Source organism: Heterodontus francisci, chromosome 23 (genome assembly GCF_036365525.1).
Source record: "Heterodontus francisci isolate sHetFra1 chromosome 23, sHetFra1.hap1, whole genome shotgun sequence".
Classification (NCBI taxonomy): Eukaryota; Metazoa; Chordata; class Chondrichthyes; order Heterodontiformes; family Heterodontidae; genus Heterodontus; species Heterodontus francisci.
The window spans coordinates 49958469-49977984 of record NC_090393.1 but is presented as its reverse complement, the minus strand read 5'-3'; the positions used below and the strand labels follow the sequence as shown (position 1 = coordinate 49977984).

The 19516-nt window shown below is 45.1% G+C and overlaps 1 long non-coding RNA gene across 3 annotated transcripts in view; it reads left to right on the top strand.

Annotated features, from left to right (window-relative positions):
• Window positions 1-17428, top strand: part of LOC137383004 (uncharacterized) — a 28711-nt gene extending 11283 nt beyond the window's left edge. For all 3 annotated transcript variants that reach the window (XR_010977322.1, XR_010977321.1, XR_010977323.1), the window contains 2 exons: window positions 1005-1069; window positions 16503-17428. This is a non-coding gene — a long non-coding RNA (uncharacterized lncRNA). The remainder of the gene's footprint in view (window positions 1-1004; window positions 1070-16502) is intronic.
• Window positions 17429-19516: the final 2088 nt, after the last annotated feature.

The window sequence follows — 19516 nt, the reverse complement described above, 5'->3', positions numbered from 1 at the left end:
GGGTTGCTGTAACTGTTTTGCTGAGACTGAATTTGACAAATCCGCAGCAATGACTATTTTACATAATTTGAGCTGCAAGGATAGTCTGAGTGGCATTTCATTCAATATGAACAGGTGAAGGTGGTATCACTGTACATGAAGTCACTAGTGGAGCTGGAGATTTTTATCTTGCGCTAAGAATGTTATCGAGTGGCACATTTCATGCAGGATGGCATCACTCTGTCAAACCAAGCTGTTTGGGTGAGAGCTGTGATGACTAGGGCATTGTACGGGGGTTATATTAACAGGTTAATTGGGTAGGAAGTCCTGGGCGGGGTGGGGGGGGGGGAGAGATCACCTTTTAACATTTTGAAGTTAATAGTGACCATGTCATGACTTCCGGGTTTCCTCCAGTCCAATGATGTCACTTGCCTCAGATGAGCCAGACTTTCTGAGCAATCACTGCACTGCTTTTCATGGTCAAGGGTGTGATCCAGGTCTGGGAGAGGAGGATAGCGTGAATGTGGTGCAGGTATAAAGAGGGTGTGGGAGAGGAGAACGTGATTCCGTATTGACGAGGGAAATGGTGATCAGTCCTCCCATCTGGCCCCTCCACATTCCCTCGAGCTTCTGACTGCCCCTGTCTCCTCTGCTCCTTGCCTCTTCTCCTCCTCTTTCTCCCCCCCCCCCCCCCCCCCCACATCCCAGTCTTCTTGCCTCTGTACTTCCTTAAGATCTGTTACATCTTTGGAACTCTGCTTCCACTGTCGTTTGAGGAAGAGAGTCTTTGAATATTTTTAAGGCAGAGGTAGATGGGTTCCTGGTAAACAAAGGGGTGAAAGGTTATTGGGAGTAGGCAGGAATGTGGAATTGAGCTGACAATCAGATCAGCTATGATCATGGTGGAACAGGCTGGAGGGGCCGAGTGGCCTACTGTTCCTAATTCATATGTTCGTATGTATCTCTAGCAATTTCTGAAGAAAAGTCATTGACCTGAAATATTAACTCTTTCTTTCTCTTCACAGGTACTGCCTGACCTGAGTATTTCCAGCAGTTTACTTTATAAATAGAAGATCCATGCAGAATCCAGGTGAATGCAACATGTACAAATGGAACATTCCCAATGGTTCAAGCAATCAGCCATGTTTCTGCCCATACTTAACTTCAACTTCTAACAAAGGACAGAGAATCAGACAGCCCTGAATGTGAGGAGGGGGCTTTGGCAAAAGTTTGTTTAAAGAACCTTCTCTAAGGCCCATCCTCATGCTTTTTGACTTTTAAATGACCGATATCTCATCACTGCCCCCCCCACCCAGCCAGAATCGTTCCCTATTCACTATCAAAACCCTTCATAATGTTAAAAACTTCTATTAAATCTCCTCTTGGCATTCTCTCCTCCAGTGAAAATAGTTCCAGTATCTCTCCTGGGGATTATTAGGGCACAGAATTCTTTGCCACCAGGAGTAGGGGAGGCAGTCCATTGGGTTCTTTTAAGGAAAGAGCAGACATTTCAAGCAGTGGAAGATATGGGGAAAGAGCAGGCAGGGGATCTGTTTTGGATTGATTTAGTGGTGATCTGGTACAGAAACATGGGCAGAATGGCCTTCTGTACTATAAACTGCTGTGGTACAAGAGAGAGACCGACCGACCGCAGAAGGCGCATGAGTTGCGGCTGTGGCTGTAAAACTGGAGTGGGATGTCTGCTGGGACAAGGTAAGTTGACTTGCATTTTTAAATATTTAAATGAAGGCTCCGCAGGGGCTACACCAAGGCCTCGTCACCGCTGGTAAACTGCGGTGGGGCTTTCTCGCTGTCGGGGGTCATGGCGGACTGCTCCTGCAAGTATTTTATGGGTTCCCCCCCACCCCCCACACCGCCATGACCCCCAACGCTGATGGGCTGATAAAACAATGGGCTGAATTTTAAGATGAATTTTCCTCTGCTTGTGAATAGTTGTTAAAAAGTCAGGCTGAAAATAACACTGGTTCCCCCACTTTAAATCATCCTGATCCTTCCATTGATGTTAGCAGATGAAGGAAAAGAGACTGTTATTCTGGCAAGAGATGGTGACATCCAGAAGATGGCAGCACAGCACAATGCAGTGTAAATACTGTGCAGGTCTCACATGTGACACATACCCAGGCATAGACATACAGATATACACACTCAGACACATGCACACACTTACCCACAGACTCAGATACACATACATACTGGTGTGAATTTATGCATTCTCACAAACAGACACACTGGGCTGAATGTTCAATACACAATGGGGTCAGGAATGGAGGTGGTGGTGGGCCCACAATCTTGTGCTGCCAAGCAGCCTGATCGCTTTCTGATGTCATACCAATGCACAGCGATTTTTGGGAATGAGCAGTACTGAGCAACCTGCCTGAATATGGCAGATGAGTAATTGACAATGTTAAAGGAGCTAGTTATCAGCTCATTGAGGCCCAGTTTGTAATTTTTTTTTTGTCAGGAGGCATGGGAGTCATGATAGATCTCAAACAAGACCACATGGAGGAGGCAGCAACAGTCATGGCCGCAGGAGGTAATCATGGGCAGCATAAAGGGGGGAAGCTCAGAGAGGCACTTGTACATTGGCACGCAGTTACCATCGCATCAGCAGAGCTGCCTGAGCATTTGGACTGCGTGCACTGGGGCAGTTTTAGGCCTGCAGGGTTCAGGGGTGGGGTGGGTGGCATAGCAGGGGGTCTAGGGAGCTTTGACAGTCGAGCTGACAGTAAACAAGGCCAGACCTGGCAATGGGGATCAGCTACTTTAAGATAGCGATGAGGAGCAGCATCTGCAGACCATTGGGCATGAGGAGTGCAGAGGAGAGGAACAAGAAGGCAAAAAAGGCATAAGGTGTACTATCTAAGAATAAGCTACCTCAGTATGCCAGAGCATCAGTGCCGCAGGAGACTGCCTATCCAGGCCGATAGTTTCTGACATGTCTGCTCTCATTGAGGATCACTTCAGGTCATGGACAGGCCCTGCCAGTAGCTGTAAAAAATCAGTGGCTTTGAGCTTCCTCACCTCTGGATCATTCCAAGGCTCGGCCGCAGACCTTTGTGGCATTGCATAAGGCAGGTCATGGATGCCCTGGTTGAGGGCAGGGGAATACAGAGTTCCAAATGGATGGGGCAGCACTGGCACAGAAGATGATGAGATTTGCCTCCATTGCTGGACTTTCTCAGGTGCTGGGAGTCATCAATTGCACCCATGTGGTCATCAAGACACTGAGCATTCAGATCAACTGGAAGGGATTCCACTCCCTTGATGTTTAGCTGGTCTGCAACCACAGTGATTTTTGCAGGTGTGTGCACATCATCCTGGCAGCTGCCATGATGCCTTCATCCTCTGATCATCAAGTGCTGCAGCTTTTCATGGGACCAGCAAAAATCCAAGGGTATCTGCTAGAGGATAAGAGATCTTCATTGAAGAGATGGCATCTGACACCTTTGTGTTACTCTGCAACGGAGGCACAGAGACACAGCAACTGATGCCATCTGATCACCAGGGCCATCATTGAGCAGGCCATCAGACTTTTGAAGATGCAGCTCTGGTCTGCCATTGTGATAGTCTGCTGTGTTCTCCATAACATGGCCTTGCAGAAAGGTGTGGATCTTGAAGAGGGAGGAGCACTGGAATGGCAGTTCCTCGGAGGAGGAAGATGTAGTAGAGAATTGTGCAGGGAGTTCACTGAGCCACCTCGGGAGTCAAGGCACTCATCAGGCTGGCAGGGATGTGGGGGCCACTCTGATCGAGGCACGTTTCACCTGAGCTCTACTCATCCTGTAGGACAGTTGACTGAGTCACCTTCCTCTGTGTGAGAGAAGGCAACCATAATGCACACAACTCTGAATACTTCCATTGTTAGGAAAACTTGGATGGAATGCCAGTCTCCACTGGCCATGCAGTCCCTGAACACAGACTGTTGCGTTGCTCACCCACTTCTTCCCTTTTTTGCCTTATTGCCATCAAAGATTGTAAACACAAACCTGGGTTCAACCACAGCAAACCACAAAGTGCAATTAACGACAGTGGCCTGTGCATGTGGCTGCACCTATGGGGTACTCCCTCTCTGGTTGGGGATGAGGTGGAGACAGCTTGCTCACTTGTGTAGGCATGTGGCTGAGGTGCCCTTGGCTGTTGTTTAGGTGCCATTGGAGGCTGCAGCACTGGCATCAATGCAAAAGCAGCCTCTGCCACAAGTCCTTGTGGCATAGATAGTTCCCTCATTCAGAGGGCTGAGGAGGCGGATGATAATGGCGCCCTGTGAGCGGTGGGTCCTCATCACAATCTGCGATTGCTCAGCCCTTTCATGGCACACTTGAGAGGGAATCACCAGTGGGGCACATAGCTGGCGTCCACTCCATGCATCTTTGTGCCATTAGTGCCACTGACTGGTCAATGCTACAGGAAGTGGTATACGTTCTGTGCATGTCAGTGTGCTGCTCTTGCAACCACTGACTGCTGCAGTGTGGCTCTCCATGAGGTTCGCCACTCTCTCCAATGAGGAGCTCATGCACTCAAAAGCCTGAGACATAACTGAGCACATATGATGAATGGACTCCTCCATTCTCAGCCCAGGGCATTGCACTGCCTCAGGGAACTCTGATTTGGGCACACATCTCGCACTGGTCTAGGAATACCCACCTTGTGTGAATCCAGAGGCTGTGTATCTCCATCCAGCAGAGCATAGCTGTGTCTGACCTCCATCCTCCAAGGGGGACTGCTCACAGCTGTCTCTGCCTTCCTCACCTTCCACTCACTTGTGAAGTGCAAATCCCCCAGTACCACCCGTTCTAAGCTAGCTTGAGGAGCCGCCACGGTGAGTATATCTGCACTGGTGGAGAGTGTACTTGAGTAATGTGATGCAGATTCTGGTGCTTCATCCTCCACGGAGAGCATCAATGATGTCCCTCTTGCAGTCGCAGACTCCCCTCCCCCTCCAGAACTGGCCCTGTGGAAGACATAATATGGTCATGAGAACTAGTCAGGCTTCAGCTCTGCAGGAGCATCTGCAGACATTACAGTTGATGGATTGGCATGTCATAGACCAAGGAAGAGTACACTCCATCCCCATACCTGGAGACTTTGAGATCATTTCACCCTGTCTTAATTGAAATCCCATCTCTCCATCGCCCACACCTTGAGGCGATGTCACCTTAGCCATTTCAAGGGGAGCCTCCTCCACGGATGTAAGAATAGCAAACTGGGGCACTCCCCCAGCTGAGCGAACCCTCTATCGTGTGCTCTTTTCTCTTGCAAGGTCAAGAGTTAAGACAATACTGCCCTCCTTCACCACCTCAAGCAGATCATGAGATGTTTGTCTTTTGCGTTGCCTCCACAATAGTGCTAGGGTGATGAGCTTTGCTAACAGCACACATTTCTCCTATGTTCAGAAGCACCATGCATCCTCAGACGACTCTGCTACAGCTGTATGCTGGTGACTACAGACCTGGAGACCTCTCATCTGGGTGTCACATTGCATTCACCTTGCCAGATCCAAGAAGGTAATTGAAATGCTTGTGGCACTGAACCCACATTGTCCTCAACATGGTAGTTACTCCATGTGAGCCACTTCCAACCCTGCCTGCTTCATCTGGCTGGCCTTCTGCCACTCAGGAAGCACATTTTTTTTCCCCCTTGCTCCCAACTTCTCCGAGAACCTCAAGGGAGGCATCTGAGAAACATGGGGGCTACCCTGGGACGAGTGCCCAAACTGGTGCTAGCCCACTGCCCTCCGCTTTCTTCCATTTTCTGCATGTAACAGCCACTGCAATGATAGATGCTGTTTGTCCTTCAAATCAGGCCTGCTGCCCCAAATTAGATGGCCATTCTGACATTGGACCAATCGGTGGCCTTTTCTTTCAAGATCGCATGAGGGGTGGGGTCAGGACCCAGAAGTGCTCCTGACATCTGTGTCCCAACACCAGAGTGAGAATCCAGCCCCATGTACTCTGACACAAACAGGAAACAGTACATAGCTAAATACACCGAAAGGCAAAGAGAGACACTTACGCGTGCAGTAGTGTCAAACGCAAGGTGCTAGCTGGGTTTGATATTAAACTGATCCATAATCACTCAATTAGACATGTTGTACTGGACCTTTCTTCTGCTTCTGCCCCATTATCACTTCAATCTGCAGCATTACCAATTGGTGGGGTCCAGTTACACCAGGACTCTGGAACTGTCAATGCTACACTGGGCAGTGATGACCTGGGCAGGGCGGGCACCAGAGTTAAGCAAGGACTTCAAAAACTTTAATGCAGAAGAGATGTTTTTATAATATGTGCAGCATTTTCCTCTAATTATGCAAGGTGGGAGTTGTTAAACTTGCCCACATAAACCAGGTCATTAAAAGGCAGGGATCTTTCAAGAAGGCCTTCTGAAGGGTATTTCTTGGGGCAGTTGTCCAAGAGCTCACCTTAATTCTGCAGTTATTGTCCTTAAGATTTATCCTTCAGTTAGCCAAGAGCAGGGCATTTTACTCAATGATTTAAGGGAAGTTTATTTATTTATCATTTGTCGCCATTATTTTGCAAAACTTGGGCTGGATTTTCCTCTTCAATCCTGCCTGAAATCGGGCACATTTGTGGCAGGAAAGGGATCAAATGTTGAACCATAAGGCCCACCATTGCATTCCCGACCCCAACTCCTGCTGGGGCTTGGACAGCTGCTGGCCATCTCTTGCTGTGTGCCATATGTAAATGCCTGTGATTTTTTTTTTTTTATAGATGGGGACTTTTCATCCCATTTGCCTCCCACCTGCTCCTTTTTACCACTGCTCCCTGCAGACTCACTGATGTAAGGTGGAGGGAGCAGCAGTATTGTCCCTAAAGTGCAACAGCGGAGGGAGAGGCCCTCCTGGATGTCTCCTCACCCTCCAGTTTCACTCCCAACCATTACCTGTAAAGGACTCTGCTGAAGTCTGTGGGGCATGAGGCTGCAGCTTCTGTCCTCTTTTAGGGTGGTTCCCATTTTAATGCCCCACACCACAACTTGTCCCTGCTGCATTTAGGCTCAGGGAGGTCATAATTGCGTTTTGTTACTTGCTGCTGAAGGGCCTGTAACCAAACAGCAGGCCCAATACAACTGCCAGTGAAGGTCACAGCCACCTTGATCCTTCAGCTTCCTTCTATCAGCTGTATCAGTCTGCAGTGCCTTGATATAAAAAGTATTGCTTTACCAGAACAAACAGCATCTGTTTACCCATGGGCAAGCACAACAGGAATGAGCACTAGGATTTAATGCGTGATGCTGCATTGAAGAAAGTCTGTTGGTAACTGTCAGCAGGTATGGGCTGGCGTAGCTTGGTTGACTGGACCTGTCAACTGACTGCCAGCCATATTGAGAGGCATTGCCACACTTACCTGCCAATGTCAGTGGGAGGTATTTTCATTGGTCTGCACCAGGAGAAAATCAGATGCAGGGCAGATCCATCTGCTGGTTTCATGTACCATGGCATTTGCACAGTCAGCAACTGAACCACGCATTTAGTTGTGGCCTCAAACCTTTTCATTCCCTTCAACTTTTGACTTTCATTTTGGTACTCTGCTCCTTCAGCTGTCTAGGCATTTAAGTCCCTCCCTGAGCTTCGCAGTCTCTCTCGCACCTGCTCTGTCGCATTTTCTTCTGTCTCTCTTTTTTCCCCCCCCCCCCCCCCACCCCCCACCGGCCCAAGATACTCCTTAAAACCCATCTCTTTGAGCTTCCCTGTCCTAATATTTCCTTATGTGGCTCTGTGTCCATTTTTGTCTAATGCTCCTGTGAAGTGCATTGGGACCTTTTACGATGTTAAAGGTGCTATTTAATTGCAAGTTGTTGCAATGGGGTGAGGTGCATTTTTCAGCTTTTCTGAAAGCTTTCAGAATTTTGTACTCCCACATTGTGACACTCCTCTTTAATAGTCCCCTACCCTTTAAATTTTGATCTCCCATGCTGATGCGCTCCTTACATTTTTCCCTGCTTTTGTAAATTCTTTTGTCAATGATGCACATCAGCACTGTAGACTCATTTACCTACACTCAGGCAGAATTAGCACCGTTTCTTAATATTAGTAGCAAAGAGCATAAATCAGAAATTGCACCAACTACTTTTGATTTAAACAGAATTTTTGCACTATATTTACTCCTTTTTCCTTTTAAGGACATAGCAGTCAAAGATGAAGAAAGGCCATTCCCTGATGGGTTATGTTGTGTGTGCATGTGTTACTTTTAAAGTTATGATTTAAATCATAAATGGTTTTTTCCAGTTTTTTAAATACATTGTACAATTCTTGTTCCTATCTGTATGCACTCATCTAGATGCAAAACATGTTCCTACATAGATATGCTGGTTATAGCTGAAGACTTTAATAATGCTGTAGCATAAGATTTAGCTAGAGGGAATCATTAATAATAACTGCATTTTTTTCCTTCAATTTAGTTCAGTTCGAGCCAATATATATCCTACAAAATGACTGCACTAAAATATATTTAAAGCAGTTGGGAAGTACACAAAGATGAGGAAGGACCATTCCCTGATAGGTTATATTGTATGTGTTCATTTTTCTGTCCAATGAGCAGCCTCCAGCCATGTTACCTCACATTCCACCCATCAGAAATACCAGGAGTTGCTTTAGGCCAACATTTTTTTTTAAAAAAGCATTCTCGGGATGTGGGTGTCACTGGCAAGGTCAGCATTTGTTGCCCTGACAACTGAGAGGCCACTTAAGAGCCAGCTATGTAGGTGTGAGACTGGATAGGCCAAACCAGCTAAGTACAGCAGGTTTCCTTTCCTAAAAGGCATCAAGTGGACCAGCTGGGCTTTATGACACTGAGGCCTTCATGGTCAGTTTTACTAATAACAGATTTTTATGTCTAGGTTTTTAATTGAACTCAAACTTTTAAACAGCTGTGATGGGATTTGAACACCTAGATTAGTCCAGGCCTTTGGATTACTAGGCCAGCAACATAACCACTCTACTACCTTACTCTGTTACGTACTTCCCTAGAGGTTGGAAGACTGCACTGCCAACCAGAGATTGAAATCCAATATTGGCAAAATTCCAACCAAAATGTCTCTCGCTATATATTGGTATCTGGCCTTGAACTCTAGAGGAATCTTACTGGCATAATTAAATGTTGGTTCATTTACAAACTCACGATAGTTAATAGAAATGTCCTTTGTGTCCCATTTTTTGACCTTGATTGCTGCCTCGTTTTGGCATTTATTGCTAAAGGAATAGACTATAAAAGTAGGGAAGTGTTGCTGCAACTGTACATGGCATTAGTGAGACCGCACCTGGAGTATTGCGTACAGTTTTGGTTCCCTTACTTGTGGGATGAAGTTACATTGGAGTCAGTTTAGAGGAGGTTCACAAGACTGATTCCAGAGATGAGGGGTTTGTCTTCTGAAGAGAGATTGAGCAGTTTAGGCCTTTACTCTCTGGAGTTTAGAAGAATGAGAGGAGATCGAATTGAGGTATATAAGATGATTTAAGGGGATTGACAAAGTAGACGTAGAGAGGATGTTTCCTCTTGGGAATTTTGGACCAGAGGTCATAGTTTTAGGATAAGGGGTAGCAGATTTAAAACAGATGAGGAGAAATTACTTATCTCAAAGGGTCATAAGTCTGTGGAATTCACTACGGTAGATGCTGGGACGTTGAGTAAATTTGAGGAGGAGATAGACAGATTTTTAATTAGTAATGGGTTGAAGGGTAATGGAGAACAGGCAGGAAAGTGGAGTTGAGGCCGAGATGAGATCAGCCATGATCGTATTGAATGGCGGAGCAGGCCTGAGGGGCTGAATTGCCTACTCCTGTTCCTAGCTCTTGTGTTCTTGTGTTTGTGTGCCATTATGGAAATTTATTTAATGATAAGTAAGATTATGCAAACTTGCGCTAGTGTCATGTTCAAAGCCAGTAGTGTCTGTTGCAAATGTCAGGTCTGTGCAAGCTTGGGATGAGGTTGACTTCAGTGCTGCAGATACTGTAGTCAGCAGAGGCATGATGGACTGAATGGCCTTGTTCTATGTTGTCATTCCATGATTCTTGCTGTCCACCGAATGCCAGATGCAGAACCTCACTGCCTGCAATGTGCCTCCTGACAATGTTGTCACTGGCAAATGTGTCTGGGAACCACAACACCCCCCCACTCCCCCAGGATCATCCTGGGGTTTCTAAGAATCAAGCATTAATCTCCTGGATGCTGCAGCTGCAAGTAATATTTGCTACCGGGAGCATGTGGAACTAAGACAAGTGTCACATTCAAGAACCTTTTTTAGAAGTGGACAGATCCATCACTTCCTGTGCTGATGTCTCCAAACCTAAAGTGCTCTCTTTCGCTCCCCTTTCACCTTTTCCTCACCTTGCGTTTGCTTCCATCTTGCAGTTAATCTTGTCTTATTTCCTTTATTTTTGGTTCCACTCCTCACTGGGCAATTCATTTTTAACATTGCATTTCCAGATTCCTTCTTGGAAGTATTCTGTAGTTTTAGCCTGGGCTTCTCCACTTTCTGTTCCACACTTTCTCTTTTGCTTGAATCTATTACAATTTTCAGCTTTGCTGTACATATTACCCTCTAAGTTATGTTTTAAATAATTAATAATTTTTTTCCCATGGTTTTTGTTTTACAATTCTTCCTATCTGTATGCACTCTAAATGCAAAACTTTTACCTTTTTATGGACATGCTGGTTGTAGCTGAAGACTTTAATAACGCTGGGGCATAAATGAAGCATAACATTTAGCTAGAGGGTATCATTAACAATAACTGCATTTTTCCTTCAATTTAATTCAGTTTAAAACACATATCATACAAAATGACAGCCCTATAATCTACTTAAGCAATTGGTAAGTACGCAAATACAATATTAAAAAAATAATGAAAATAGGAAAGCAGTGGTAATTTGATATTCATATCGATATTAAATTACTTTTTGCATATTTATATCATAAATTACTGAGACTTCAATAGGGTAATGAGATACAGCCTATAGAGTTTTCTTTTACGGTTAACTTTCTACTAATAGAGCATTTGATATTTTAAAGCAACGTTTTGCGAACTGCAGCTCCAAATTCTAGTCTATTATTTGCAAGTATTTCTTCACTGGTTTGTTCTGTTTGAAATTTGGGTGCCTGGAGGTTTGAAGAATGGTTATACACTATATGCAAACCAGTGGGAACATAACATTCAAACTTAAAATTCAAACCAACAGCACCTTTTTGCTCATTCCTGATTTTCATCACTCTACCATTCCTGGCCACGCTTTCAGCTGTCCTCAGCTCTGGAATTTCCTCCCCAAACCCCTCTACGTCTCTACATCTCTCTCCTTTTAAGATGTTCGCTAAAACTGACCTCTTTGACCAAGCTTTTGGTCACCTGTCCTAATATCTCCTTATGTGGTTCGTGTCAAATTTTGCTTGATAATGCTCTTGTGAAGCACTTTGGGGTATTTTACTTCATTAAAGACACTATATAAATGCAAGTTGTTGTTTATGGGATGTATCTTGACTATGTGATAATGTAAAATGGTGATAGCAAATCAGCCGCCAGTTTACATCTCCTGCATTTTATTTTTATTATGGTCAATGGGAAGAGATGTAAATTGGCTGACTTGCTATCACTCATCTTGCATCATTGGACAGTCAAAATCTAACCTTGCATGTGGTTCTCAAGATTACATTACGGTCATTCCAAACTTAATGGGAGAATCGGGATGTTAGAGGGATGGGCTTCTGTGGGTAAGAAGCCTTTTCCCATTCTCGACTTTTCTTTAGTTCTTTATGCACATTGAGGGCCCACATTTCACATCTCTTTACACTAGAAAGCCCAGTGTCAGCTTGGTTCCGAAGAAGGGTCACTGACCCGAAACATTAACTCTGCTTCTCTCTCCACAGATGCTGCCAGACCTGCTGAATATTTCCAGCATTTCTTCTTTTTATGTCAGCTTGGCTTGGTTGCTAGCACTGTTATTGGATCAGAAGGTTGAGTTGAGCATGTGACCTAGGCTGACATTTCAGTGCCGTACTGAGGGACTGGATAGTGCTGCCTTTTGAATGAGATAATGTGGACATAAAAGATCCTACAGCACACTTTTTCAAAAAAGAGCAGGGAGTTCTCCTTCGGCTGCATTCCTCAATTAGCCAACAACACCAAAACCGTTTTTTTATCTTAAAAACCCAACGCTGAAAACACTCTGATCATCATCCAGCATCTGTAGGGAAAGAAACGGCTAATGTTTCAGGTTAATGACCTATCATCAGATCTATAAGATATCAAAAGCTTTTAAGCAAGTACAGAGCCTGGGAAAAGGGGGCAGCATGGATGATTGGAGGGAATCATTTTAATTTGCTGTTTGAAGTATTCTTGAAATACAGGCTAATACACATTGACTGGAAAGTGCCAAGATGTTAAATTTTCCCTTTTTAAAATATTTGTTTTTGTTGTTGAAAAAACCCCTAAGGTGAGTACTAAAGTTTTTTTTAAATTCAGTGTAGCTTAAGGACTTTAGATTGGAATGGGTAGAACAAAGCCCCTAGTGTAATTAGTATTTTTTAATTAAGGGAGTAACTAATTAATTAACCTAAAGGTAAGTCATGACAGGAGAGCTCACACCCGTGCTATGCTCCTCCTGTGCTATATGGGAAATCAGGGACACTTCTAGTGTCCCTGACGACAATGTGTGCAGGAAGTGTATCCATCTGCAGCTACTGGCTACCCACATTATGGAGCTGGAGCTGCAGGTGGATTCACTGTGGAGCATCTGTGATGCTGAGGATGTCGTGGATAGCGTGTTTAGTGAGGTGGTCACACAACAAGTAATGGCTGCACAGGCAGAAAAGGGATGGGTGACCACCAGACGGCATAGTAGGCGCAGACAGGTAGTGCAGGAGTCCCCTGTGGCCCTCTCAAATAGATATACCACTTTGGATACTGTTGGGGGATGACCTCCCAGGGGAAAGCAGCAACAGCCAAGTTCGTGGCACCACGGAGGGCTCTGCTGCACAGCAGGGGAGAAAAATGGGTGAAAGAGCTATAGTGATAGGGCATTCTATCATAAGGGGTGCAGATAGGCATTTCTGTGGCTGCGAACGAGACCCCAGGATGGTATGTTGTCTCCCTGGTGCTAGGGTCAAGGATGTCTCTGAGCGGCTGCAGAAAATTCTGAAAGGGGAGGGTGAGCAGCCAGAGGTCGTGGTCCATATTGGTACTAATGACATAGGCAGGAAGAGAGATGAGGTTCTGCAAAGTGAATATAGGGAGTTAGGCAGAAGGTTAAAAAGCAGGACCTCTGGGGTTGTAATCTCAGGATTACTCCTTGTGCCACGTGCTAGTGAGGATAGGAATAGGAGGATAAGGCAAATGAATGCGTAGCTGAAGAGATGGTGTAGGCGGGAAGGCTTCAGCTACTTGGATCATTGAGATCTCTTCAGGTGCAGAGGTGACCTGTACAAGAAGGACGGGTTGCATCCGAACTGGAAGGGGATCAATAGCCTTGCAGGGAGGTTTGCTAGTACTACTCGGGAGGGTTTAAACTAGTCTTGCAAGGGGGTGGGACCCAAAGTAGTAGTCTCTCCAGTGAGATAGTTGAGGCAAATGTAGAGGTTAAAGCAAGCAAGTCAGTAGGCAGGCCAGGCAGGGGCAGGACAGGGAGCATAGAAGGTCTGGTAGGCTAAACTGCATTTACTTTAATGCAAGAAGCCTTACAGGTAAGGCAGATGAACTCAGAGTATGGATCGGTACATGGGATTGTGATATTATAGCTATGACGGAAACGTGGTTGAGGGATGGGCAGGACTGGCAGCTCAATGTGCTGGGGTACTGATGCTTCTGGCATGGTGGAGGTAAGAGAGGAAGGGAGAGTTGCACTATTGATTAGGAAGGACTTCACGGCAGTACTTGGAGGATATCCTGGGAGGAATGTCCAGCGAGGCCATATAGGTAGAACTTAGAAATAAGAAAGATGTGATCACTTTGGAATTATACTATAAGCTTCTCAATAGTCAGAGAATTGGAGGAGCATATATGTAGGGAAATCACAGGTGTAGGAATTATAGGGTTGTAATAGGTGATTTTTAACTTCCCTAATATTGACTGGGACTGCCTTAGTGCTAAGGGATCAGATGGGGAACAATTTAAGTGTGTCCAGGATAGTTTTCTGACGCAGTATGTGGATGGCCCTACGAGAGAAGGGGCTACACTTGACCTCTTGGGAAATGAGGCTGGGCAGGTGGTTGTGAGGGTGGGAGAGCACTTTGGGACCAGTGACTATAACTCTATTAGCTTCAAGATAGTTATGGAAAAGGATAATGGCATCAGACAGGAACTCTCAAAAGTTGAATGGGAGAGGCTGTTTACAGGAAAAGGGACGTCTAGCGAGTGGGAAGCTTTTAAAAGTGAGATAGGAAGAGTTCAGGGCCGGCAGGTTCCTGTTAGATTGAAGGCAAGGCTGGCAAGTTTAGGGAACCTTGGTTGACGAGGGATATTGAAGGTCTGGTCAGGACAAAGGAAGCATATGTCAGGATTAGACAGTTGGGATCAAGCGAGTCCCTCTGAGCAGAAGGGATGTAGGAGTACACTTGAGAAGAAAATTAGGAGGGTGAAAAGCGGCCATGGGATTTCCCTGACAGATGAGATAAAGGAGAATCCTGAAAGATTCCATAAGTATATTAAGAATAAAAGGGCTGCTAGGGAGAGAGTAGGTCCCCTTAAGGATCAGTGAGGTAATCTATGTGTGGAGCCATGGGAAATGGACGAGGTCTTAAATGAATACTTCTCGTTTGTATTTACCGTGGAGAAGGTCATGGAAGCTAGTGAGTTCAAGGGAGGGAACAGCGATATCCTGGAGCATATCAACATTACAAAGGAGGAGGTGTTGGAGGTTTAGAAGTGCATTACGGTGGATAAATCCCCAGGGCCTGACCAGGTGTATCCTAGGATGCTATGGGAAGCAAGAGAGGAGATTGCTGGGGCCCTGGCAGAGGTTTTTGTATCATCGTTGGCCATGAGTGAGGTACTGTAAGCCTGGAGGATAGCTAATGTGCCTTTTATTTAATAAGGGCAGCAAGGATAAGCCAGGGAACTACAGGCTGGTGAGCCTTACATCAGTGGTGGGAAAGTTATTGGAAGGTATTCTGAGAGACAGGGTTTATATGCATTTGGAAAGGCAAGGTCCGATTAGGAATTGTCAGTATGGCTTTGTGCGTGGGAAATCGTCTCTCACAATTGAGCTTTTTGAGGAGGTGACCAAGAGGATTGATGAGGGCAGGGCCATGGACGTTGTCTACATGGACTTTAGCAAGGCCTTTAAGGTAAGCTGGTCCAGAAGGTTCGAACACATGGGATCCAGGGTGAGCTAGCCAATTGGATACAAAATTGGCTTGGTGATGGGAGGCAGAGGGTGGTAGTGGAGGATTGTTTTTCAGAGTGGAGGCCGGTGACCAGTGGTGTGCCATAGGGATTGGTGCTGGGCCCTCTGTTTGCCATATAAATGACTTCAATGTGAATGTAGGGGGCATGATTAGTACATTTGCAGATGTCACCAAAATTGGTGGTATAGTGCACAGTGAAGAAGGTTGTCCAAGGTTACAGCTGGATATAGATCAACTGGGAAAGTGGGCAAGGGATTGGCAAATGGAATTTAACGCAGACAAGTGTGAAGTGATGCATTTTGGGAAGTTAAACCAGGGCAGGACATATACAGTGAATGGCAGGGCTCTGGGGAGTGTTGTTGAGCAGCTTGCACCTTGGGGTGCAAGTACATAGTTCCCTGAAAGTGGCAACACATGTAGACAGGGTAGTGAAGAAGGCGTATGGCATGCTTGCCTTCATCGGCCGAGGCATTCAGTACAAAAGTTGGGGCGTCATGTTACAGTTGTACATAACTTTGGTTAGGCTGCATTTGAAGTACTGTGTGCAGTTCTGGTCGCCGCACTACAGGAAAGATGTGATTAAGCTAGAGAGGGTGCAGAAAAGATTCACCAGGATGTTGCCTGGTTTGGAGGGCTTGAGTTTATAAAGAGAGATTGGATAGGCTGTGTCTGTTTTCCCTGGAGCAAAGGAGGCTGAGAGGGGACATGATAGAGGTATATAAAATTGAGAGGCATAGATAGGGTAGATAGCCAGAGCCTGTTTCCCATGGTAGGGGTGACTAAAACTAGAGGTTTAAGGTGAGAGGGAGGAGGTTTAAAGGGGATCAAAGGGGTAAATTCTTCTCACAAAGAATAGTGGGTATCTGGAATGAGCTGCCTGAGGAGGTGGTGGAGGCAGGAACAGTAATGACATTTAAGAGGCATCTGGACAGGTACTTGAATGAGCAAGGCATAGAGGGATATGGAATTAATGCAGGCAGGTGGGATTAGTATAGATGGGCATTCTGGTCAGCATGGACGCGGTGGGCCAGAAGGCCTGTTTCTATGCTGTGCAACTCTGACTATGTTGAGGATGTGAAAGGTGCTAGATAAATGCAAGTTTTAAAAAAATTTTGCTTTTATATAAATGTAAATCCTGTTTTTATTCCTTACAGGAGAGAAAGGACTTTTGAGACCAATCTGGCCCATGTCAGGTTTTCATACATGCATCACCAGCTGTGTGAATTGGCGAAACAAACAGTCTGGCTTTTTTTTTTTCCTTTTTGAGATTGAGCCCATCCTGCTGGTTACAAAGTTTGTGGCTCCCCAAGAAATGTGACTGCATTTCAGTTTGTCTTGCCGCTTAGAATCTTGGACAACTTTAAGACTTTCCCCTGGGCATTCTCTTCTCAGCAGGTTCCTGTGCTGCAAGGATACAGAGAACTGTATGAATAACAGCACTACTGGTGTCAGGTGAGCCTGAATCCAGTAACCAGGTTCATCACAGTGCTAGCTTCTGGGCTCTTGATTTACCTTACCATTGTGACCTATTGTACATTTTAAATTGTGTTCTGTTGCATTGCTGTCTTCCTCTATACTCCATGTCAATGGAACAATATATTACTAATTGTTTCCTGTCAACTTCCTCCTCATTTTCCTAGCAGTAACTGTTCTAAAGTTCTAACCTGAAATGGGCAGCAGTGGAGAAAGATTTTGCTGTGCCGTATTCTATTCCCTCACTAAAGCGCAGTGCATGGCCATACTGGAGTTTTATGTTGATGAAGATGAAGATTTCCTCTGGATGTTGGTTGTAATAAAATTTTATATACTGCTCTGATAAAAGCTTTCCCATTTCATTGCACCCAACACGCGGTGCAAATCTCCCCCCAGAAACAATAGGGATGAAATTGAGAAATATTTACTGTGAAGTTGCATATATCAAAGTTAAAGGGATCAAGAGAAAGATGATCAAACATCAGCAAACCTCGGTCTAATCAAAATTTTAAAGTATGAAGCCTTTCCTCAGACCACTTGTGCTGAAGTGTGAATTAAAAGGAAAGCCAGCAGTTAAAGGCAAATTGTTTTAACTAACTTGAGTTTTTTTTTTGATGCAGTAACAGTGAGGGTTGACGTGGTGTACATTCAAAAGGCATTTAACAAAGTGCCACATAACAGGCTTGTCAGCAAAATGGAAGCCCGTGAAATAAGAGAAAGTAGCAGCATGGCCACAAAAGTGGTAGAGTGACAGTAAACAGTGGTGAGTGGTTGTTTTTCAGACTGGAGGAAGGTATACAATGGGGTTCCCCAGGGGTCACTGCTTTTCTTGATCTATATTGATGACCTAGACTTGGGTGTACATGGCACAATTGCAAAATTTGTGGATGACACAAAACTTGTCTAGGATCTGGAAGGCACTGTCAGTGTGGTGGAGGCAGATTCAATCAAAGTCTTCAAAAGCAAATTAGATCTTTCTCTGAAGAGAAAGAAATTGTATGGCTTATAGGAGTAGGTGATTTGTTCTTGCAGAGAGCCAACACAGACATGATGGGCCAAAGGGCCTCCTGTGTTATAGCCACTCTACAAATCCTGGAGTGAGACTTGAACCCAGAGGCAGGAGTACTACTAAATGAGCCACAGCTGACACAAGGAGTTATGCAAATAGAACATTTTGGCAGGCAAAGAAAATTGACCTATTTTTGATTGGAGTTATACCCATTATAATACAGTAAATATTTTTGAGGTTGTTTGATATGCTACTTTACAGGTGTTAGATGTGGCTCAGTTGGTGGCAATCTTGAGTGCAAAAATTGAGGCGAACAATCCAGTGCGGCACTGAGGGAGTGCTGCACTGTTGGTGGTGCTATCTTGTAGATGCGATGTTAAACTGAAGCTCTGTCTGTTCTTGTAGATGGATGTAAAATATCCCCGGCACTATTCTGAAGAAGAGCAGGGGAGTTCACCCTGGTGGTTTGGCCAATAGTTATCCTTAAATCAACATCACAAAAACAGATTATCTCGTCACTATCATGTTGCTGTTTGTGGGAGTTTGCTGTGTGCATACTGGCTGTGTTTCCTACATTTCAACAGTGCCTACACTTCAAAATAAAGTACTTAATTGGCTGTAAAGCACTTTGAGACATTTAGTGTTTGTGACAAGCACTGTATAATTCAAGTCGTCCTTGCAGTCTGTACTACAGTGCTACATTTACTCATGAATGTTAAAGGGAATCGTGCAGGTCCTTCACTGTTGTCAACATCTTCACTTGAATGAATGCAGAAATCCATGATCATCACCACCCTCCTCGCTTTCACCTTTTCTGCGGTGCCCATGGGGAAAGATATTCTGTCTGTGCGCTTGGCATAATCCTGACACTGTGGACCACCCTTGCATACAAGTTCAGATGCAGGGCTCACATTGTCTTTCACTGCTCATTCACTGACTCATTAGCATCAGGAAGAAGTTTGTCTGCCAAATTGTCATTGCTGCAACCGTAATGGATGGGTTGTTCAGTCACTGTATTCTGTGCAATCTATGTCTGCAGGATATTGATGCTGCCTTATTTCTCTGTGCATGTAATCATATTTCTCGAGGTGGTGCTGTAGACAGGCTTGCCATCTCTTAGCATGCCTTGATTCATAACCTGATTGTGACTACTTCTATCAGGGGCCTTTGTTAGTGTAACTTCAGACAAGTATCTGGGCTTCTCTCTTCTCCAGTTACCAGACCTGCTCTGATTTGCTTTGCTGTCATCCACACACCATCCTGACCTGGAACTATATCGCTGTTCCTTCACTGGCGCTGGGTCAAAATCCTGCAACTCCCTTCCTAACAGCACTGTGGGTATACTTACTTCACATGGACTGTGGGCATTCAAGAAAGCAGCTCACCACCACCTTCTCAAGGGCAATTTGGGATGGGCAATAAATGCTGGCCTAGCCAGCAAGGCCCACAGCCCATGAATATCTGTATTTTTTAAAAAATTAGCAAAGTGATGGAAGGTGTCGTCGACAGCGCTATCAAGGGGCACTTGCTTAGCAATAACCTGCTCAGTGGCACTCAGTTTGGGTTCAGCCAGGGCCACTCAGCTCCTGACTTCATTATAGCTTAGGTTCAAACATAGACAAAAGAGCTGAACTCGAGGTGAGGTGACAGTGACTGCCTTTGACATCAAAGCAGCATTTGATAGAG